Here is a 12,798-nt window from a genome sequence, read left to right on the forward strand (position 1 = left end):
AGCGCGTTATCCTCTTATTTATGGGTTGGGAAGGGACTATAGGTAATTCTAAATATTGTGTCAAAAAGAATAAATATAAGTAGACCCTTAATAATGAGATTATTAATAATTACAATATACTCTTAATTTTTTTAATGTCATATTTTGCTGTTAACAATCGCAATATGTTTTTGTTTATTAAGCTTCAAGCTCTCTTAGGGTGCGTTTTGTAATACTTTTAAAAAGTTTTTTTTAAATAAAAACATTTCTATATAATTTATTTTTTTAGAAAAAAATGTACTTCTCTCAAGTCAAAAAGTAACGAAAAAGTACCTTCTTTTTTATAAGCTAAAAAATTTAACTTCTCCCTAAAAGTGTTTCTTTTTTCTCCCAAAAATACAATTGAGAAATATTGTTAAACTAAGCCTTAATATAGTATCCACCATGGGTTTAATGAATGAAGATGTTGTCCATTTCTAAGAGTTGAAACGCTGATTGTTGTTACATCCTCTCGCACCCTAAACTGTCTTCTGCTATCTCCCTCAAACCTTTGCCTCTTGTTACTTTAAAAAAGAAATTGACAAGGTTATATCAAAACCAATTTGACTTCGATTTGTTATTGCATTTATTTAGTTTTAAGTTTTGAAATCAAATATGTTATGAAATTTATGATAAAAATTTGAAATATTTATTGTATCTTCATTTAAAGTAATTCAATAAACAATTATTGCATTTGTGCCGATAATGAAAAAGATAAATTTGTGTATAGAAATAGTGATGACTCAAAGAATGTGACCACTAATAAAAAACAAGAGATAGAAACATGGGGCATAGGGAATATTGAATGAAGCTCTTGTATTTGTGATGGTTATAGGAAATATTGAATATCATTTTGCTACCTCAAGAGGTAAGATTCCATAACCTTGGTCCCTCATCACCTCTTTATATTATGTGATTCTCTTTTTTTTAAGTCAGAATTTCATATTCATAATAATTTAAGATTTTGTTTATTGGTTTAAAATTTTACTCATTTAATTATTACAAAAAAATATTTTTTTATTGAGATAAGTATTTAGTACATTAATAGTGTATTTTTTTATTCTACAAATAATCTTAACAAATTAATATTCTTTTTTTAATATTTATTGTAGTTCTATAAGATATTTGTCAACTCCCTACTCATGGAATCTAAAAACTCCACTAGTAATGTATTAAATAATTTCATTAAAACTAATTACTCATTATATGTATTTTTGAGAATTTATTTATTTATTTAGTATTATTAGTCCAACACACATAATATATATATTATGTTTTTGGAGAAGGATCTACTTATTCTAGTGTAAAATTAAAGTGATTTTACATCATTTTATACCAACCTCCATATATAATGCTCCACTCATATACATCATACATGTCAAATTGGCGTAAGTTGAAAATTTCTAACTACTTTTTTTATGTAAAATTATATATTAATATGGACAAAACTTTAGATAGACATGATAGAGACCTTGAATGGATTAAAAAATTTACATGCATGACGAACATAATATCATGATGAATTTATAAGTTAAATTATGTCAATTGATATTGTCACTATTGTCAATATAGGACAATATGAGTTTGAGTGTACTGAAACGCATTATACTCTTATTTATGAGTTGAGGAGGAACTATGAATAATTTTAAGTATTGTGTCAAAAAGAATATATATATAATCAAAATTTATAATAAAATCGTTAAAAAAATTAAATTATTAAAATATTAATCATATAAAAATTACAAAATAATATAAAAGCATTACCAATAATATCTCTACTCTATTTTTTTTCCGTCATCGGTATATTATGTTTCAAGTTTGACTCTTATCCTTTATTTAATTAAAAAAATTAAATAATTTTATATTAATTTCTTTTAATTTTAAATTTTAAAAATTCTCCCAGTAAATTCAATGATACAAATTCAATTAGTATACATACTCTGTTTAATTTTGTTTCATTGTTTTCAAGTAGAAATTCTACTTCCATCTTCAACAAACCTCTGAAAAAACCAAAGGCAAAAATTGTACTGATAAGAATTTCTATAAGCTAAAAACGGAATATTATTATATAATTCTTTGAGGTTACGAAGCTCCCGCAACGTTAAAAGCATGGCATCCAATAACGTCGAAACACAATCGCGATTTCATTATATCCAGTTACATATCCTAAAAGAGTAAATTCAAATTCCGATCATTCAATTGGAATCGGAATCGTCTTGTTCAGGAACCAAAATCAAGGAAGAAAACGAGTTTCGCGGCAACTTAACTCGCTGATCGCCTGGATTTTGAACGTCAATACTAGTACTACCGACCTTTTCGCCTTGCCTCCTCCTCATCGAAACGCTAGTCTTGTTGTTGCGGCGGTGAACAACCGGAGTTCCAGGCTGCCGCTGCTTACCGTCATTATTACCATCAACAACAACCTCTCTCTTTTGGATCGGCACCGTGGAGGGAGGAGTAGAGTCGAGGACAGGAGCAGGCTGTGGCGGACGAGGGTAGAAGAAATCTGTGGGGAAAAAATTATACTGAAGACCAGCCATGTGAAATTGTATTTGAAGGAAGGAAAGAGAGAGACTTTAAGCTTGAATTTGCTTAATTATTTTGATGCAAGGAAGTATGTATTTATAAGGGGGGAAGGGAAGGAGGCGGTTAGTTACTTCGACTTGGCTTGGGATTCAAGTTTGGCTCGGATTTGTATAGAATATTAGGGGTTTTTAATAGTTTAATTCAGTAACTAAATTATCAGTAACTAAATTAATTAATTTTTTTAAATTCTTAATCGTTAATTAAATCCTTTTTTTAAAAAAAATTAACCGAATCAAACTTTTTTGTTTAATTTAGTCAGTTAGCCGAATTAACTGAAATCTATATTTTTTTATTATAAAACATAGAAAAAATTAACCAAATTAACAGAATTTAATATATGTAAAATGTATATAAAAAATATAAATTTTTGGTTAATTCAGTTAATTCGATTAATTAACCAATTTCAAACTTTATTAACCGAACTCCAACTGAATTAATTCGATTAACCAACTGATTAACAGAATCAATTTAGTTTCACCTGAAATTTGCACACTCCAATAAAATATCAACTGCACTTATTTATATATAACTCTCAAATTTTACTTATAATTAATTAATTCAATTTTATTTAAGATTTCTCTTATTATTTTCTTAAAATATTTTGATTTAATCTTATGTTTTATTTAATTTAGACAAGGTTTTTAGATACTACAAGCAGGTTGGAATGTAACGGGTGTTCTATAGAGTATAATAAAATAAATTAAAATATTTATTATTATTTTATACACGGCTAGTAAAGTAAAAAAATTCTACAAGTAGGTCCAAAATGATGCCATTTATTTTTAGGGTGTAATAAAAAATATTTAAATAATTAAAAAGGATATTTGATGTCATCTAAAACTCGATTGTAGAGATTTTTTTACTCTACTGACAGTGGATAGAATTATTACCCTTAAATAACATATAGAAACAACATGACACTTGGTCACAATTTCAACTTTGAAATTTAAAACTCCACAAGTTATGTATCGAATTATTATTCATTTAATATTGGCTAAAATAATATCCATGTTCTTGTACCCTTTGTATATTTGGAAGTTAGTCCTTTATTTTTATTTTTGGGGAATTTAGTCCTTCAACTTTTTAGATTTTAAACTTCAACTCTAATTGTTAATACCATTAAAAACATTTTGTTAATTTTGTTGGTATGTTATTTTAAAATTAAAAAAAATACTCACTTAGTTACCATGTAACAAAAAAAATAATGTTTTAATGACCCTAAGTTGAGCAGAATAATTTTTACTATATTAACAATCAAACTTGTATTTTTAAATCTAAAAATTAAAGGGACTAAAGTCCAAATATGTAAAAAGTACAAAGACCTAGAACATATTTTAACCTTTAATATTCAGCAACTATATATATTGTTATTAAGGAGTATCTAGTTTGAGACTTATCAAACTTAATTATTTAAGTAGCTCTTTGAGTCCCATAATGTGCGTAAATATAATTATGTTATTTGATAAAAATAATATATTATATTAATAAAATAAATATTAATAAAATAAATATTTTTTTAAAATATTTATTTTATTAATATAATATATTATATTATATTAATTCATTTCGAATAAAATTTAAATATGTATTTTAAAATTTTAGACATAATCTATTTCAAATATGGTATTTCTAATAAAATAAAAATCAAGAAATTAAAATTATTATCAAAGTCATTTAAAATAACAGTTTGAGTAAAATGAAAGGTTTTAATCATCTGTTAAATACAACCTTATTCAATTTATAAACATATTTAATTTTTCACGCAAATTAAATTTCTAAACATAAAATATTATTTAAACCCATAAAATATCATAGATACACTTACATTGAACAAGCAAACCTTATTCTCGTACACTAATGTGCTGATGGCCACAGGCTTTGACTTTTCTTTGCTGCACATTATTATTGTGGCTTTCATTCTCTTTTTCTTATTTAATAGAAACAATTAGTAACAATTAATGGAGGGATGTTTCCATAAAAAGATAAGTAAAATTCAATGAAAGGTCCCTGTACTATGTATTTTTGTGAAGTTAGTCCGTATACTATAATTTCGTCATTTTTATCTCTCTACTTATTGAAATGAGTATTTTCGATGCCAAATGACTTATTTATAAAGGAAAGACTGAACTCCTTCTAGAGAAGTTTTTGAAGCATGATTTATTTAGAGTCTACGGACCCTTTAATAAGTCAATATTGTCTCTGAGTCTGATCGGAGTTTTGTCTTCTGAATCCGTTGTAAGCCTAAACTTGAGGTGGGATTTGAGGAGTAGGAGTGCCTCGTTGGATTGGGTCATGTGTGACATATGGATCACCTATCAAAGGAGACATGTGTCTCACGCTCAGTAAGGTTTGAATCATTAACCTACAAGATATAGGTCATCTTTAGAGGAATATATACCACTTAATCTAGTCAACTCTGAATAAATAACACTTAGAAGTCTTATTCAGAAAGTATCCGTCCTCCCCTCAACAACATTAACATTTTTTTGAGCAAATGGACAAATATTATACAATTTTTTAATGTGTAGAAAATGTGTTTAATTATACAAAAATGTCCTATCATCCCATGTTTAAAGAAAAATAAACCACATTAAATTATTTGACAGAACTAATAAAAAAAACATTTCAAAAAATAAAGATATTGTAAATGACCAAATCATCATAAACGGACTAAATTTGTAAAAAAAATATAAAGTGCGAAGACTCTATAAAGAATTTAACCTAAAAGAGAAGTAGAAAACAGTAGAAGGATGTGGGAGCTGTCTGCCGGTCCAGCACGTTTGGTGGAGGACAACAACCTCACGAAAAGACCATTAGATTGAGGAAGGTCTAGGCAAAGTTATGATCCATTAATTCTTAGTCAACTTTGGACTCAAATTTGAATGGTCAAGAAATTTGGTAAGTGTGAAATACTTTTTTTGTGGTACAAATCACGGGGGAATTCAAAAATTATTTTAGGATTAAAATTGAATAATAAACTTTTGAGATGTTAAATATAAATTTTTTAAATTTTGTTCAAAGTGTAAATTTCTTTATATTAATTTATAAGGGACTAGAATTAAAAATTTTTAAATTTTGGGGCCAAGGTCTCTACCTGTCCCTATATCCACCCTAATCAAGTATCGTGGGCATAGAGATAAACATCCTTAACAAATGGGCTAGATGTTGAGATTCTGATAAATGTGATGTCCAAGGACAAATTCAAAAATTATTTTAGAACAAGAATTAAATTATAAATTTTTAAGATGTTAAATGTAAGTTTTATCACGTATTAATTTATGATTTCATATTTTTTAAACATGATTAAATATGATATTTTTATTTATTTTTTGAGACTAAAGTGTAACTTTTCTCTCTATTAATTTATAATTTAATCATTTATTTCGATTTGGGGAGGTGGCCCCTTGCATCCACCCTTGATTACATATCACTATTCAGAGCAAATTATTGTTGCATACACATATATCACTAATTGATAATTTTTTGCGATTTGATCTTACAAACATGGGTGTAAGGATAAACTTCCTTGACAAATGGGCTAAACGTTAGAGTTCTTATAAATATGAAATATTGTTCAACTTAAAATAAAAAAATAATTCCTTTTATAAATTATTGGTAAAAAATTTAAATCTCTTAAATATAATTTGGAGTATGATCATGTAAAAAATAAATAAATGAAGATGTTAGATAAATTTTTAACACCTGTAAAATAAAAAAATAAAAAAAAACTTCATTTTCAATTCATTGGAGGCAAATAATAGATTAAAACATTTTATGTAATTTTTGTAAATTTATACCTTAATTTTTATATTTTTATTTTTGGGAATTTAGTTTTTCTACTTTTTATATTTTAAAGTTTATGTTCAATAGTTCAAATTGTTTTATTAAATCCAAGTTCATTATAACGTCATTTTTTAGTTACATTGCTACCAAGTAAATATTTATTTTATTTTAAAATGTTACACCAACAAATTTAACTAAAAGAAATAACAATATTAACAATTAGCCTAAACTTTAAAATATAAAAAGTAAAAATTTAAATTCTTGAAAATAAAAATATACAAATTAAATTCTAAATTTATGAAAAATATAAAAATTTATGAGATATTTTAACTAAATAATATTATTTGTTTAATTTTTTTATTTAAACAAGAAAGTATTGATTTTTGTGTGTGAAAGAGAAACATCATGCACCTACCACTATGAAAAGTTTTGGTATCACTTTAAAGTGAAAAGACGAATGGTGGGTTTGGGGCGGCGGTGCGGTACGTTTAGTTTACTTTTTGTCTCACGTTACAGTATCGTTATAGTATCTAATCTAACTGCCACCGCTATTTTTACACTAACCGCAGGTAAACGCACCGCTCATCCAAACTCACCCGAAGTCAAATTTGATTAGGAGATTGAGTTTGTACATTAGTAGAAAGGCCGAGGGACAATGAGTTATGTGACTCTGGCTTGATTAAGGCCATGATTTTGCGCATCTTATCGCCCGGGCTTAAAAGAGAATGTTGTTCTAAGTGGACGTACTTTGAAGATAATAAAAAGTCTATTTAGACTTAATTAAATCATATTAATAGAATTTTATGAAACTTGTCTGTGATTATCCATTACGCATCCACCTTGATCCTCTCTGCTATGTGTTAGTTTTGTCTAATTCTTTTATTTTCTTTGTCTGTTATGCTTTGTACTAGTTTAATTCTATATAATATTTTTTTATACTATACTGGGGGTAAGGGATGGGGTAACATGGTTCGAACCTCTGTCAAACAAATGTTTGACAAAAGTTTTAACCATCGTTCCATACAAGTTAAGACATATATTTGTATTTGTAATGTACTTGTGAATGTATTGTATTTGTAATAGTTAAACTTTCAAAAAAATTGGTTAAAATATGCTATAAGTTATTGTACTCTTCGTAAATTTGGAATTTATTCGATGTGCTTCTATTTTTAGAAATTTAGTTTCTCTACTTTCTTAGGTTTCAAAATTATGCCCAATTGTTAACATATTAAAATTATTTTGTTAAATTCAAATTCATTATAACATCATTTTTTTAGCTGCAGGCTACCAAGTGAGCATTTTTTTTTAAACTGTCATACCAACAAATTTAACAAAAAAATTTAATAGTACTAATAATTGAATTTGAATTTTGAAATTTAAGAAGTAGAGTGATTGAATTCCAATAAATAAAATTATAGACTAAATTTCATACTTGTGAATAATATTGGGACTTATGACATATTTTAATAAAAAATTCTTTTTAAAATTTTCTAAGTTATCCTTAAATTTCTAAACCCATAATTAATTATATTTACTTGAGAAGAATATTATGTGCCTAAATCCGCTAACATATGATAATATAAACGTATACATGTGTTTCCAATTCCATCATAAGTAATTGTACATGTGTGGATTTTAATCTAGATTATTTCTTATTCTTTATCTATCTTAGTGTTATAATAAATCCATTCTACTTTATAATTATTTAAAAATGTATTTATTAGTTGTTTCTCTTGAGAAAAAAAAAACCACTAGCACACCCATGCATCTTAGTTGGCTTTAGTTCACACAATTATATTCAATTGATTTAGTCAACAAAAGTCAAAAATTTTCACATTAACCATGCTTTTCAACAATACTTTCAATCAAACCAACACACATCCTCATTAATTCCTCATCAATTAATAAGAAATTTAGCTCATAACTGGAAACATCAACAGAGCAAATATATGTAATTAATTTAAAAATAATTTAATTTCAAATTATTATTATACTAAAAAAACGAAATAAATATATATTGTATTCAAGTTACAAACCAAAGTAAAGTGTTTAAAAATGCTCATAAACTCTTCTTCAAGTTGAAAGCTTGATTTCAACTTGAAAATCATCCTTTTGTTGTTGTATATAATTTGTTGAGTAATTTTTCGTCATGTCTAATTAAAGAGGATAGTTAAATATTTATATACATAGTTATTGTTCATGAAATTGATGTTCTTAGTAGACTTTATGCATGCTAGACACATGTATTGTTCTAGACTGCCTGTTGGACATCGTGGCCCCCACATGTGAACTCCTTGGATATATGCGAGGTGAGACTGCAAGCTCTCCTTGCCGACTTCGTACTGTAAGATTTGCACTCATCCATCTGGTGGGCCCTAGTTGAGTCGCAGGTAGGCGACTTAGGCCTTATTTAATTTTTGAGTTGGTGATCATAAGTACATAACAAATTTAATATAAAATTTTATGTTTATATATTTATCAAATAATCACAATTGTCGTATTAACGTAATTTATATACGTATATGCAACAACATTCAAGATTTTTTAAAAAGTTGCATCTAATGGTAAGTTGACTTCCAAATTTAGTAGAAAGTTTTTTGTTTTTTTAGCCGAAATTCATGAATTTTTCTAACACGCAAAGTCGTAACTTTTAAGAGGAGGCAATTATGTATTTATTGACCCACAACAAATAAATATTTCATATTAAAATTAGAGTGAAATATAGTATTACAAAACATTATTTCTTTCTTTTGAGTTTCTCTCAATCCATTAAGATTTAGAATAATTTGTATTCAAGTTTGTAACATAAAATTATTACATTTGAGATAAAAACATTGTATCTTAATAATACTGTTTTTCAATCATTTTATATATGGAAGAAAAGTAATAATAAAAAAAAAAAACAAACAACCATTAGGTTTAGGGGGCTTTGCCTCCTCCCAAGTTTTTAAAATTTTTAATTAACTCCTTCAAAACTTAATGCTAAAATTCACCATTGAAATTAACTATTCTTAATTTAATTTCCTGAAAATGTTTTACCTTATATTTTGACATACCAGATCAGTATATTTACTCATTTGATATGAGTATCTGATATATATTCATTTTCAAAAGGCAAGCACCTTAGTCTAACTATATTTTGTTGCAATCTATGATGGCCACACCGTTCAATGAAACCAACAATAATGGCCCATTTTAAATAGAATTTATCATTCAACCATGACCAGTAGATAATGACCTGACTTTGCATATTATATGAATGAAGAATGATGATAGTCATAAAGCAAAATAATCATATTCATTAGGGACTACGAGCCAGTATGCAAAACCCTACATGTTTGGTGATGATAAAGATCAAAGACTAGACTCTTGCTTGTACTGTTTGCTGATTTGAACAGGCAACGATGGGGTGATCTTAGGAAACTTTGGTGAGTGAAATTTCGATTGTTAGTTTTTTAGGATGATAGGTTGAAAGCAAGCCCTAAAACATCCTAGTAATGATTTATATATACAAGGTGTTTTAATACGTTTTACGATTTAGGACAAGTCTTGTCCAGTCTGAGGATGGTATTTAGATAAAACCTTCTAATATTTTAACTGATCAATAACTGAGTTTATGTTTTCACAGTAGTAATGATGTTATGCCATGTTCATAGTTTTTGATCTAATATTTTAAATGGCCAATAGTTGAGTCTGTGTTTGATTGAACGTAAAGAGATTTAGTTAGATCAAAATTGCTCATTGATTTGTCTTATTGCATTACTTTGGGATCGCTTCTAAACTATCTTAATGCTACAATTTGTAAGAGCTTGATATGAGATTATTATTTGTAAAGATCATATTATCCATCACCGATAATAATGATTAGCTCTCTCATTGAGAGTGTTTTTCGAAAAAGTAAACAACTAACCATTGGTGTATAAAAATTCGTTAGACAAGTGCACTTGTTAAATTACATCACCCCAATTTTAAAAACTCCCCTTCGCTTGTTAAATTATGTTATCCCTTATTTTTATGGTTTTAATTTTTCCATTCCGTTGGACACAAAATTGCGATAGAGCGAATTGCTTGCTGTTTAAAAATTCTGAATTGAAGATTGTTCTCCACCATACTAAAATCTAGTAGAGTGGAAGGCATCTCTTCACTACTTTTTACTCTATGCTCCAAACCTTCCATTCTTCATTCGAAACTTGTAATGTAAAGAGGAAAATAACAAGTAAATCTGAACTAACTCTAAAAATGATAAAAATCAAACAAAACATAATTAACAAAGAAACTCTAAAATACAGTACAAACTAATCTAAATGCTAAAATTACCTCCTAAAACTGTATAAAAATTGTACTAAAACAACTCTAAATATGAAAATTATCAGCCATGAAATGTGCTCCTTTCTTAGAACGGAGATTAAAGCCTCAACTACATAATTAGGAGACGAGGTGAGCAACCACTATGTTACGCCTCGTGGTTTCTATTTGACTATGACAAAAGGATTTATGTCTTCCATAAAAGTGTACGAATTATAGGTAGGCTTTTGGTAATTAATCCTATAAACTACTTTTATTGGATTTAATATAATACCATTTTGGATTAGATATCAGATAGCTAGTTAAATATATGAGTAAAAAATCAACAAGTGTTTGATATAATGATAACGCATATTGTATTTTCAAGAAAAGTACTTATATTTAAATCCTATAAATAACATTATTGAGAAGAGTAGTCAAAGACCCAAAAAAATTAATTTTTACCTACCGTAAAATTAACATAAAGAATACCTTATATATATATATATATATATGTATGTCAACATATTTTCTTGCACATTTCTTTAGCCATTACAAGGAAAATCATTGGGATTCCTTGGATGCATGCAAGTCATGGAAGAGGACAAAAAGAGAAATTAAAAATGATGGAATTTTATATATAAGAGAGAGACCACAGTTTACATTACATCTGTTACTGTAGTAAAGCTTACATGTGAATGAATTTAGATACCTAAGAATTTGGGTTTTGGAATTATTAAATTGTGTAGGTTGTTTTAATTTGATCAATTTTAGTTTTTGTATTTTCGAATTTTGAAATTTTAATCTTGATCAAATGGTAGCAGTTAAATGTATTTGGTTAAATTATGTTGTTAGTCCTGTATCATGCGTAAAGTTATAGATTTGTCCATGTTTTCCGATAGGATAATTATTAGTCGCTATATTTTTTTTCAAAATTTCAAACTTAATGCAAACAATAGTTGTTAAATCTATTAACTGATTTTTTTTGTGAGTAGTGGAAACAATGAGTTGACTAGTATTATATATGCGATAATATGTTTGACATATCAAATTTTGAAAATAACAGAACTTAACTTAATGAATTTAATCGTTACCATTTGATTAGGACTAAAATTTTCAAATTCTAAAAATATAAAGATTGAAAAGGGCCAAACTAAAATACCGATACTAAATTTACAACTTACACAAAGTACTAATAGGAGAATTTCACCAAATATATTAGAAGAGGAAATTCTTTCAACAACATAGATTCGGCCTGCCTTTTGGGGAAAAGGGTATGGATATAGATCAAGTCCATAAAGGGAGGAAACTGGACTTTAGTAATTCTCCCTCCTAATGTCGATTATTTTGTTTCAAGTGGATTCTGAAAAGATTTTAATACTAGAATTATATTTCAATTTTTATATTTTTTGGATTAATAATTTAAAAATATATTTTAAAATAATTCAATAGGTTAAGAATATAAAATATAGAAATTCTTAAAATTTAAAAATAAATATATAAAAAATAATTTATTGGGTTTGACCAATGTTAACAGATATTGATCAACATTTCGAAGCACGATTGGATGACTAGTTTTTGCTTGACTGCATTTTTGGGTTGAGTATCAATATCTCATACCCATGTATTGTTACCTCTTGGTTGAGTATCGATACTCAGACTCTTGGTTCTAGTGTCACGGACTTAAGATTCTTGCCTCAGAATCCGTGCGACCTTAGGCAGTTTCTTACTCCAAAAACGCCTAAGTCAGCCTAACTTCCACAAAAGAAGGATTCAACAGAATTCCTCCCAAAACACAACTCAAGCGAAAGCAACTCAAAGCCAACAAGATGAAAGAAGAATGAGATAAGAACAAGCCAGGGAAAATAAGAACACAAGAGAGAAAAGTTTGAGTGAATGCTCTCAAGGATTCTTCTTACTCAAAACTCAAGTGATTTACAATGAGGGAAGAGGTCTCTTATTTATAGTTGAGCCTCTCCAAATCCAACGGTACAAAATTAAGTATATCAACGGCTACGATTAAAGGGCACCTACCATCAAATCTTTAAGAATATAAAATCATATCTTCTAAGATTACATATCTTACCTAAGATATGTAATCTTATAAAATAATATCTTATAAGATCA

This window comes from Gossypium hirsutum, chromosome A07 (assembly GCF_007990345.1).
Source record: "Gossypium hirsutum isolate 1008001.06 chromosome A07, Gossypium_hirsutum_v2.1, whole genome shotgun sequence".
NCBI lineage: Eukaryota > Viridiplantae > Streptophyta > Magnoliopsida > Malvales > Malvaceae > Gossypium > Gossypium hirsutum.